The sequence below is a fragment of the Strix aluco genome, unplaced genomic scaffold (genome assembly GCF_031877795.1).
Source record: "Strix aluco isolate bStrAlu1 unplaced genomic scaffold, bStrAlu1.hap1 HAP1_SCAFFOLD_52, whole genome shotgun sequence".
NCBI lineage: Eukaryota > Metazoa > Chordata > Aves > Strigiformes > Strigidae > Strix > Strix aluco.
This window is the reverse complement of record NW_027436610.1, coordinates 2,136,822-2,149,058: the sequence shown is the minus strand read 5'-3', so window position 1 is coordinate 2,149,058 and position 12,237 is coordinate 2,136,822. Positions and strand designations below refer to the sequence as shown.

General features: G+C 48.9%; 1 pseudogene; it reads left to right on the top strand.

Moving 5' to 3' along the window:
* The window catches only part of LOC141919052 (hydrocephalus-inducing protein homolog), a 106,220-nt pseudogene that overhangs the window by 44,239 nt on the left and 49,744 nt on the right, over positions 1-12,237 (top strand).

The window sequence follows — 12,237 nt, the reverse complement described above, 5'->3', positions numbered from 1 at the left end:
TTTCCCATGTCCGTACATGGTCATGGAGTGACCTCATCCCTCCTTCGGCTCCTGTTTGTTTCGAGGGGGTTGGTTTAAACCGGCTTCCGGTCGCTTTTCTTGACACTGGCGTCTTCTCAGGCGCTTGTCTTGCATTTTTAGGTCCCTGTTATCAGGGATGTACTCAGGGAGTTTACCAGACTGTCCAAGGCCTGTTTTATCTCCACTAGGCAAGGAGTTACAGGTTTCAAGATGTTTTACAAGTGGGTAAGATGTCAGAGGGTAGTTAGGAAAAGAATATAAATGAAATTATATACATTGCAGTAAAATACAGGAAAAATAAAAGCTAGTGAAACACTAGTGATGGTTAATGTTAAAACTAAACGTCCTACTTTACTGGTTTCTATACATTAACAAGGTCAGGAGGTCTTGTAATCTCAAGTATACTTGCAGCCACTTCCCTTCACCTAGAGAAGAGGAAGGATGTATCATCCCAGGTGGTAATCTAAGTGTCTGACACAGCATTTAATTACGGTAGGTCAGACGGGATAAGAAGGCCAGTCTGAAGCCCAGAACAACCCCTGGGTCTCGTACTCTGCTGTGCTGTTAGATGAACAGCACTGGTGCTTCGTTAGGCCTTTTGTTCAGGAGCACACAGGGACGTCCCTGAATCCTGCTAAAGCAAGCGCTGTGTGAGAGGCCATGCTGAAAGTCAGGCCCATCACTCTGAGAAACATCCATCATATCTCTTTGCCAAGAGCCCCAGCCAAAGACTCATGAGTCTCCACATCGCTTGCGCCTGGAGCACAGAGACTTTTTTTTTTTTCTATCAAGCTTAGAAATGGATGGGGCAAAACATTGCTGGACTAAAGCCTCCTGAAAGATGATGTTCACATTCAGGCATACACAACAGCAGCAATGACAACAAAATGTAGGCAAGAGAATGTTGTCTGTAGTGTCCTGGCTTCATCTAGCTGAAATCGAGAACAAATATAGTTAATTAAACTTTAATTTAAAATGATATCAACTTTTGAAGCAGCTGTTTTAAACCGTCTTCTCATCTCTCTGAGCATGAAAGAGGATGTCAGAGGATTCCTGGGAACCTTAAGCTTTCTGTAACAGAAAGAAAGGCTGACATTTTGAAAGTAGTTACAGGGATTTAAACTTTTAATAAAACAAGTGGAAATGATGCTGCTAAATCTCCTGAATGCCTCATGAATGTTTTTAATGATGTGAGAAGGTGTTTTAGCAAAGGGATCCATCCACATTCCTCCTCCAATAGTCTGTGCCAGTTCTGCAAGAACAGAACTTCTGGGTCTCAGACTGTCAAAAGAAAAAATTACTGCTTGAATGATATAATTAACAATTAATGCCCATTATCCATATAATACCAGGAATACACGTCTGTGCAAATCAGAGGCAACTAACTTGCGTGATCTCTACTCTAAAGGGCCTGCTTTGCCTCTGACTTGTGCTGGCTTTCATAGGTGTAGCTTTGGGACTAAAGTCACTGTCCAAGTGTGCTGTGCAGCAGCAGAAGTCAGGGAAGGTGGTCTGGAGCAAGACTGAGCAGTAAAAGGAGTGGGAGCAGGCACAAGGTAGCGGAGGGAGAGTTAACAGTGTGGAGGAGGTGTGAAAAAGCAAGCACGGGAAACAGGGTTTCTTTATCCCCTGATAACGTGAGTTTGTGGCTTTCAGATGGGATCAGTCCAGGTCCCACACTTGCTCCAGGCCTTCTGTTTTGGTTTTACAACACTGAAAAAACTTCAAACAGCCATAATTATCCCCCAGTCTAGGAGTACCCTTAGAGCTGTCTAATCATTTTAAACTTTGTCTGTTGGTTTTTTTTGATCTTTCCTACCTGCTTTCTGGAGCGGAAAATCCATTTAGTGAGCACTGGAGAAAGACCAGTTGTCTATGTGCATCCAAGTAAGATAAATTTTGGCAGTATCCAAGTTATACAAGATGCTTCCTGAACTCTCCACCTCTCCAATCAGAGTGTCATCCCTGCATCCTTCAGGGCAAAGATGGTAAGTATCTGTGGGGCTATTTTCCAACAACAATGACTGACAAGCAACCTGTGACTTGATTTTTATATGCAACATTTGCATATCACTATATGATTGAGAAAGCAACGTATTCTGTCACAATGCAGCAAGAGGAGCCTGCCTCTGGGGGCAGTTTTAGCTGGGGGACCCCTCAGTAAAACAGAGAATTTGCATAGATGTTTGAGCAGAAATGAGTCTGGATCATTTTTGCAAGTTCTCCCTTTATTTTGTGGAAGGTGTTTAGCTCTGAGTCATGTGTTTGGAGCTCTGAGACCAAGAGAACGCTGTGGCCCTTTGCTCCTGAAAGGGCATGGGTTTCCGCACTGTTTCCTTGTTAGATCTGCATTTGCTTTCTGTCGAACTGCTGTTAATGATAGAGACTAGGGTGTGAGGTCTGTCCTCAAACTGCTCGCAGTGAGGTGAGTTTCGCGCCTACTGGGGGTCAAACCAGCTGGGTTGTTGCACAAGAATGTACGTGTAAGGGTCGTGTACCTATGGAGTCTGTAAGGGTCATGTACCTACAGAGTCTGTGGACTCCGCCGCATTGCAGAGCACCTCTGGAGACTGGCTGCAGAAAAAGGCTCTTTAATTCATGGAGGCTGCGTAGTGTGAGAAGCTGCACAGCCAAAGGAGGTTGGGTTGCTCCCTGGCAGGGGGAGCAGGGCTGATGCAGCCAGGACGGGCTCGTGTGCTGAGGCCGGGTGGGGTGTGCTCCCAACTGGAGGGGGGATCTGTGAGGGGCTTGAAAACAGGGTTCAGAGGAGGTTTGTTCTTCTCCATGCTAGGTGGGTCAGACTTCAGGGGCTGGTTAGCCCAGACCTGGCACTGTGGACTTGGTGTTGTGGATGGAGCATCAGGCAGTGTGTGAGAGTACAGGCTCAGTCCCTGGGCCAAAGAGGGGGCTGAATTTCCCTCATGCTGCTTTTCCAGCTGTTTGGGGGATAAATGCAACCTCAAAGTGGGGGATTCCCAGGGCAGCTTGCTTTGATTCCACAATGAAAACCTGCTTTCCATCTCTGCAGAGAGCAAGCCATCTGGGGTGGGTGGTACTGGTGTGTGAATGATGGGGTTTGCGTGCTCATACGAGGCACTGACCCACAGAGCTGCTCAGGCACTGCTGTCCCAGTCTCACGCCTTCCCTCCCTCCCCGGGCAGCTTGCAGTGTACCTGGGGGGCTCGCAGGGTATATCTGCCTCTGCATTGCCTCAGGGCCCTAAGGTATGGGACTGGGCAATAAATCCTATCCTGCTTCACTGCAATCTCTGCAAATATTGTGGCTAATCAATAAATAGAACAATAATACGGGGTGGTTCAGGGATAGTTTCTTTCCCTGCAGTAAGGGTGGGCTCTGCTGCTCCGTAGTCCCCCCTGCTGACCCCACAGGCTTGACTTACCCCACGGTGAGCATCTTGGCTTCTCAGGACAGCTGCCGCTATCACGGAGGTGTTCAAGGAAACAGGTCCTGAGAACCTGCTCAATCAGTTGTTTCAGCAAGGGGTCTTCAGACTCTTCAGCCCCCTGATGCTGAGCATGCTGGGCAGGAGCAGCACTGTGGCAGGCGAGGTGTGCTCCAGCTGCTCCCCTGCCCTCAGCAGCTGCCTCCTTTGGTGCTGCTTTGCTGCCTCAGTTGAAGTTTCACCCTTTGCTGCTGCCTTAGGCTGCCTGGCCATTTATTGATGGGGAGAGGACTGAATAGTTTTGGAGATAAAATTTGAGATGCAGTCGGGCGTCAGGGTGAACTGCACACGTACCTCTGAGAGCAGAGGCTGTCCCTTAGCCTAGCTGGTGGGTGACTTGGGCATCCTGCATCCAGTTGTGCCCCTGAACCCAAGTCTTGTGTTCTCTAAGATGGGAAAGCTGCTGCTTTGATTTCCTGCTTGGAGATTGCTGCAGGATGGTAAGCTGTGATTTTCCAGTCTCCTGTTTGATGGCTGATCTCAAAACTGTGGCTGTTTGCAGTTAGGCTTATAGATCATGGTCCCTGCTCAAATGAAGGTGCTATGATTCACAGCAGCATTGGATCAGCAATGTTACAGCACGCTGACTGGCAGCTCAACAAACCAAATGAGATTAAATTAAGGGACAGCAACAGGGCAAGTAAAAGGTTGGTATCTTGTTTGAAACAAGAAAGGAAAATGCTGTAATGCAGATGGCCATGGTGCCACCTTGGTGGTGGTGTTAACCATCACATGCAAATTGCTGTTCCTGTCAAGCCAAGATTTCTTCTTGATCTATGGGAGAAAAGACCATTATCTGAGCAAGCCAAGATGCGTTTTTGTGGATAACTTCACTTTGGGGTGGTGACTTAAGGAATTACCTGGAGTCCCCCTTGTGCACAGGCTTCCCCGTACCATCTTCTCTTTCTCTGTTGGATGAGTTGAGTCTTTTATATTCTGAGTTGTAGGGAGCAGAACTGAACATTTCTGCCACCAGAAATAAATAAATAAAACCCCTCCAAGTCTGTGCATTGAGATGGGCCTTTTTTTTGGTTTGAAGAAGAGCGTAGGGACTTCGTAGCCTAGTCGTCTGTTGGCTTATCCCTGCGTGCCAGGGTGTCTGCAGGTCTGTGACCCCTGGGACCAGTGTGTCATCCCGTGCTGAATCCTGTGTGTGTCTGACATACTTTTCCTTGTCAGATTGCTTTCCCAGCTGCCAGGCAGCCCTGTTAGAGGATCCTCTGGATCCAGCAAGGAGAGTGTTTGTGCCTTTTTGGGCAGAAAAGACTGGAGGAACAGGTCAATGTGAAGGGGCTGCTGCAGCTTAGCTGGGACTGATGCGACCTGCTGAAAAAGATGGCTGTTTCTCCTCCTTGCTGCCACTGTCATCTTCTTTCCCTAAGTGTCTGATTTTTTTGCCATATTGACAAGTGCAAAAGAGTTGTATTGGTTAATGGGAGTGTTTGCTCTCCCTGCAGAAAGGAAAAAGCATCGTTCTTTGATCATTTCCTACTTGTTCTTTGTCACTCTGTCTTCTTGAGGATCTTTTATTCAGCTGCTAAGAATGACATCTCTTGGCACCACGGAAGGCAGTTGCATATCATGCCTGTGTGATCAGGAAAGAAAATACAGAGGTGTAATTTTTGTTAATCAGTGGCAGCTTTCTTCTCCCTGCATAGCCACCATGCTGGGACTGTCATGTGCCACCATAGGGAGCTAAACAGTGGTTTCCCAGTGCCTTGTAATGAGGGAGGAGGGCGAAGACCTTTCTTGGGATTTTCTCTTCTTATGACAGTCCTAATTTGGGGTCCTGACTCCTTTGACCTGATCCTTGACCTCCCTAATCCAGAGCCCTGTGCTGCTGGTGGAGCTCGCTGCTGCCTGGTTTCCAGCAGCAGTCGTACAGCCAGATGTGTTGTCTTCTTCAGGAGGGTGCCTGGTGAGTGGATCCCCCTCCACCTTCCCAGGGACGAGCTGCCGTCAGATTCAAGTGGAGCTGACATTGCAGAAGAGACCCAGTTTTCTTTATTTAAAAAAAAAAAAAAAAGCTGTAACTGTTTATCTTCTCACTGGCATTCACTGAAGAAAAGTCAATTGATTTTCAGGCAGTGTATAAAGGCTCATGGTCAAACGTGATGTAAGCAGGGGGAGAACACGCAGTTCCCATTCCCGTACTTGCTTCTCTCCTCATTAGTGCAGGATTTGTTTCATTTACTAATTTCATTGCTTACTATCTCAAGCTTTTGACAACATTCCCTTTATTAAAGAAATGGCCATATGGAGAGATGACAAAACATGGAGATAAGGGATGCTGCTTTAGTGATTCTGTTTCCTGTTCTGGCTGATGGGCAGTTTTGCTGATATCCAAGCGAATTGTTCAGGCTGTGGGGAGGGAAGGCTTTGAAGAGTGTGTTGGCATTGTTTGTAGCTCTCTCCAACTGCAGTTGGAGCAGACTTGAATTGACAAGAGGGGCTGGTTTTTATTTTTTTTTCCCCCCAAGCATCTGAATAATTAGCCAGCCCATCAGTGTTTGCTTGTAGCAAGACACAGGCAGACAGACAGTGCTGTGCCCTTCAAATGATATCTGCAATGCTATTTAGAAATGAGTGTTAAATTAACTTTCCAGGATATGGGCAGCACTGGCCCTGAATATGTGGTCTCTTCCAAGGTGAGCAGAACTTTTGAAGATAAGATGCACAGGCTTAAATCTTTCCAGAGCTGTCCCACCAGAGCCTCATGGTGCTCCAAAAGCTCACCTTTAGGCTTAAACCATTGCTTTAGGTTTTAAAGGCCATGTTTTGCTAATACAGCAATACCAGTTTGCTGATTTCCACCCAGTTTGGTCTTGCCAGAGCTGGAGGGAACCATTCATTGTAGCCAACTGTGCCTGGAAACACACGGCATCAGTCATGAGCAGGGGTCATGGCCAGGAGCGTCAGTCTTGCCCTGGTGACCGGTTCTACCAAAACCTGAGGAAGGTGGAAGGCTCTGTCCCTCCCAGTGTCACACAGGCTTAGGTCCAGCAGGCTTAAGTCCAGAGCATGTGGCTCTTAGAAAGGGGAGCAGAGGTGTGGAGGAGACCTTGGAAAAGGTGCCTGAAACCTGGCCACAGGGGAGAGTTTGTTTTTTATCACGTAAGGTATCTTACATGAGTTCATGCCCTTTCAGAATTGCTGTTTTTCAGTAATAGGAGAAATTGTTATTCTGCTTGTCGTATCATGCTGCACCTGTTGGTTAACTGAATTAAAGAAGGGTAGAATCTTCAAGGCAATTATGCTCCTACAAGCAAGAGTGACTCAGCCGGGTGCTTTTCCCAAAGGAAAAGCAGGAGGAGTTTGGTTATCAAACCAGGTGGCTCTGATCTCCCCAGCCCAGCAAGGAAGTGCAGATGGGATCTGGAGGGGTGAGCTATGGACCGGGGACACAAGCGGAGACAAGCTTCGTTAGCTCACTCAGCAGTCTGCTATTGGCTGAACCAAGCTTGACAAGTTAGGCTCTGTTGTCAGTGGCACTGAGTGCCACACTACTTTTTTTTTTTTTTAGAGCCTCTGCCTTTTGATTTCATAAAACATCCCCTTGATGGTGCTCTGGGGCAGAGGCTAAACCAAAGTGGTCCCCATCCATGCTTTTGCCGAGGAGATGCTGGTGCTGAGGTGCCAGGAGGCGGCTGGTGGTTGGTCGGAGCATCTAGCCAGCCTCATGCCCTGACCTCCACCTCCTGCTGGGGCTCAGGGCGGTTTGGGGCTCTCTTCTGCCACTGGCAGTTTGTGTGGATAAAGAGCAGCTTCAAAATGAAGAACGCAGGGTCCCCGACCTCAGGACTGCTGAAACACCTGGGACGAGACTCTGTGCACAACTGATGTAGGATGAGGTTTTATTTCCCCTTCTTGTGCAGCCTCTGTGAGGAGCGATGGGTCAGCTGACAAAGGTGTGAATGCTCTCTCTCTGGAGCTGTGGCTTGGTAAAGTACAGCTGCATTTTTAATATCTGAGTTCTGCTTCCTCTTTCACTCGTGCAAGGCCAGAATGACCAGATCACTTTAATTAACTAGCTTTAAGTAGCTCTGAGAGAACTGAGTGTGATGGCTCCTCAGTCGTCTCTTAGGGCAGCCATCCCCCCATCCCATCCCTCCCCTCCCCTCCCTTGGATGCACGGTGGTGTCTTACAACCAAATTTTGGCACCTCTTACTCGCAATGGAAATCTGTCCTGGGAGAAGCTAATGATCTCAGCATTGAACTTCTTGAATAAGTGATTGATCCCCACCCTTGCCTAGCACTCAGGGACTCTGTGCAAGCCCCTACAGGGACAAAAATAGCCACCGTCTTTGTCTATCCAGGGCACAGGGCAACTGGGTTGTGTTCTGGAGCATTCAAGGATAAGCGAGTAGCAGGAACGTTATCAGAAGTTAGATCGTGGTCTTCAAAGTGGGGGGACTTTTTAGCCTGGCTCCAAGAGATTCCTTGTCTCTGGGACACAGCCTGGATCCACGTAGGCAAAAGCTGACCTGGAAACCTGAGTGAGTCTGGCCCGGCAGAGCCTTTTGGTCCCGGCAGGTCTCCTGTTTAGTGGTGCCCCTTGGACCCACACCAAATGCTAACCGAAAGAATGAGGACACGATGCGAATCCTGCTCCTCTGGAGTGGGCTGTTGGCCCTGGCTCACCCTGGGAAATTCAAAGTCTGGCTCCATCGAGACAGCCTGTCATTATTTCTCAGTCATAGTTTCTTGGGTACAATTTACTGCCTGGCTTGTTGCCAAGCTTTGATAACTGAGCTTTGCCAGATAGCAGACATGCAGATTCACCTCTGGAGCAGAGCTATCGGGTCTCCTTTTCCAGCGAGCTACCATGAATCAGAGGGCAAAGAAAAACTAACACCCACCAGCTTGGTGTGAACGTGTTGGCTGGGTAACCCTTGGCTGGTGGCAGCGCAGTGGATGCCTCTGAGGCTGGTGATGGGCTGCACACAGGATGCGGGGGCAGCAGAGGAGGTTGGTGGGATCTTCTGTGAGGCCCCAGAGTACACCCTGTGCCAACGACCTTCCTCTATCCCACTCTCATCTTGCTTTTTTTAAGACTTTCTTTTGCAGCTCTAGAGGACAGATTAAATGGAGCGGAGTTGATTGATTTTGCCAACACCTGAAATAATTTTGATGCCTTTGGCATGCTCCATCCTGGGATGCAGATGTGCAGACCTGACCTGCTCTCTGTGCAGGGCACAGCCAGCCTAAGGAGCTATCCTAGCTGGGGCATCCTACACACGCTGCTGGGACGCTGCCTGCTCAGCAAGTTATTGCTTCCCTGTCCCGCAGATAGTCTTACCCTTGCTAGCAGAGGTCGCTTTGGGGGGTTATTTAAAATGCTTCCCAAGACTTCAAAGTGCTGCTTGGTTTTCTGATGCTCTTCTCCCTTGGGCTTGCTGGTGTCCTGTTAGAGCTGAGTGCTGCCAGTCTGACGGATGGAAACTTGAGCTAACTTCACCTGGATCAAGCATTTGCTTGGATCATGTCAGGATCATGTTGCTTTCCATTAAAAAAAAAAGGGGGGGGGGAACCTCTTCTCTTACAAAACTGCAGAGTTTTGGGTGAGTAGTGCCTGTCGTCCCAAACACAGCACTGAACTGTGGGGTGCAGGCACCACCGCCACCGTGATGGACACTTGGAAGCCGTACATCTGCCTCCCAGTGCGGTTCCTGCTGGCCAGGGAGCACTGTGTGCGTTTCCTCTCTGCAGGCTTGCTCCCTGGGAATGTGGTTTTAGAGGGGCCGGGGATCCAGCACCTTCACTGCCCCATCCGTGGAGGGAGGTCCATGAAAAACCAGAGGGAAGAGAGTGCTTGGGAAGCTCAGGCCATGCCTACAGGGCACGTGCCTTCCAGTTTGCTTTCTGCTTATTGCTTTACTGCCCTGCTATGGACATTTATAGCTGAATTTTCCAAAGCAGAGGGCACTGGGGCACCTCACTGCAGCTGGTGATCAGTGGGAACCGAGTGCTTCAGTTCTTCGGGGGCTGTTGAGAAGCACTGAGTAACTCTTGGGAAAGAAGGCGTTGGTGTCAGGGTTTTGATCAGCTGGTTTTGCAGAGTTATTCTTTAGGCTCTCAGCAGTATCCCCCAGCCGTGTGGCTGCTGCGGTGGGATTTGAGCAGTCCTGGCTTCCCCTGGCCTTGAGCCTTTATGCCAACCCAACCACCATTGTCAGGAAACCAAGAGAGGTAAAGTAGCTTCCTTTGGTATGCGCTCCAAAAGAGAGACTGGAGGGGGAATAACCTCCTCCTGAGGATGAGCATCCCTTGGGTTGGGAAAACTGGGTTAATGAAGTGAGTCTGTTAAAGGAAGGTAAAATACAGGTTGTAGAAGCTCCTGCATAGTTGCTGTTTCCAGGCAGTGTAGCTTAGATTGAGGGAAATGGAGCCTTTATGGTTTTTATCCTCATATCTTTAGTCCTTCCTTTTCCTGCACCCCACAAGAGACCAGGGTCCATGGTTTCCATGCTAAGTTAGTGTTTGGCTTGTCTTACAGGCTGGCAAATGCTCGTGCTGGAGGATTGAACCCAGTGAAGGAGTGATTCCCCCTGAGACAGAGGTGTCTGTGTCTGTCATAGCAAACTTGTATGACACGGAGAAATTCAAGGATGAGGTGAACCTGTTCATAGAGAACAGCCACACCTACGTTATCCCTGTCCAGGCTGTTGGCATTGGCACCGCGATTGTCACCGACAAACCCTTTGCTCCGGAGCTCAACTTGGGACCCCACTTCAGGTAGGGGATCTCTCAGCGTCCGCTTCTGCCGTGGGCTCAGCAAGGAGCAGTTTTGCTGTAGTCCTTCAGGCTAGTTGTTCTTCAGCGCTCAAGGTCCTGGCTCTGTTCTCCTGAAGCCACAGGGCTTCCTTTAGAAACCTTCTATGGCCATTCGAAAGTTGTTAGATACCCTCAAAAGACACCAAAATGGAAAGCAGTTGTTAAATTGTCACTGACTTGTCTTTAGCTATAATACCTATATTTCCTCACTTTATCAAGTAAAGATTTGGAGGAAAACAGCAGGTCCTGGAAGCCTCTGGGTGGAAAATGCTACATTACAAGTATAAACATATTTCCCTTTGCAATAATGTTGCTTGGTTTTCCCTTCACTTGGAGTATCATCTTGCAACAGCAGAAAACCTTGGTGGTAGCTTGTTAGCAGGTTCTTCACTAAATTAATGGTGCTGTTTTGTTTGCCCTCTGCCCAGCAGTCCTGGAGGAGCAGCAGAATTTCTTTGCCCCATATCACCCCTCAGTTTGCTCGCCTTCCCCATCTCCCCTGCCAGGCTGCTCTTTATTAGACATAGTCGCTCTTTCCTCGTTTCTCCCACCGGCTTTCCTCGGTGTCACCGCCGCAGCAGCAGCCTGAGGCGCGGGCAGGTGAGGGTGGCTGCAGGACCAGCTCTGAAAGGGAAAGGAGGAGAAGTCCACTGAGTTTGGGCGGGATAAATGGAAAGTGTTAATTAAAGAGCTTAGCTCAAAGGAGGGGATTCACTGGTCCTAACACCTGTGTCTGAAACCAGGCATGTTCCTGTAAATGGGAGAAAAATAAACCTTTTCAAAGTGCTGTCTGCCTTGTGTTGGAGACCTCTTGGGATGAGAAGAATGGTTTTCTTGAGGTGCCTGTTCCTTTCCCTGCCTGCAAAGACGGTCCCCAGTGGTCCGATACCTAAATTTTGGGGTAGAAAGAGCAGGTTGATCCTACTCTTTAGGATAGATTTGGGGGATTTAAATGTGCATGCACAAGCCACCCACATAAGCAGGGACATTGCAGGGAGGTTGACGCTTGTCCAGCGTGTCCTGTGCTCTGTGCAGCCACAAATTGGCTACCCAACGGATTGGACAATGTCAGTGTGATTTGTGTCATCGTCCTCTGCCCCCTTTCACGTCTTGGTCTGCAGACTCTGGAGTTGTTGCCATTGCTGCCGGCTGCAGGCTGCCGCCAGGTGAGCTGAGATGGGACCCACGTATTGTCTCAGATGAGTTGGGCTTTCCCAGAGCCTCAAATTCTGCATCCACCCAGAGCTTCTCCAGGCTTTCATCTGTGCTGTCCACCACATAAACCATTTCACACTAAGCTTGTACGCATCATGTTTTAACAATCTATGGCTGGTGACTGAAAGCCTGATGGGGGGGTGTGCTTGTGTTCAAAGGAGGAAGTTAAATGGCTTCTCCAAGTCCCTGGGGCTTTGACTATTGAGTTGAGCTGGACCAAGATTTTGCCATTAACACTGAGATCAATATTTCGCTCCTCTGGGATTGGGAGCAGTCCCACCAGCTGTATTCTGCCTTCTTGATGTGGAGACAGAGTTGAGCTGCTGAGCCAAGGGCACAGGGCGAGATGTGTGGGACCCACGAGAACAGCATGGGCCTTGAACAGCCACCTCGTGTGCTGGGGCTGCAGGTGGGCAAGCAGAGGGCTGCAGCTGAGCGATGCTAAACCCCCTCCTCACCCGTCCTGAGGTGTTTCGTAAAGTAAGTGAGGATGTTTTTAGAGATGGGACTGGTTTTTAACTTCACCCAAGTAAAACTGAGATAACAGCTGCTCTGCTGAGGGGGATCATGGCTACATCTAGAGAGACACCAGTTCCTGTACTCGGTGTGAAGGGAGGTTTTTGGGGATCCTGCAAGGCACAGTGATGTCTGAATACCGATCCTGTAGGGAAGCTGAGAAGAACTGAGATTCCTGTCAGCTCCTCAGGCTGATGGAAAAAAACCTGTCATCTTGTCTATTTGCCTTCTCTGCTGTTGGTATGGT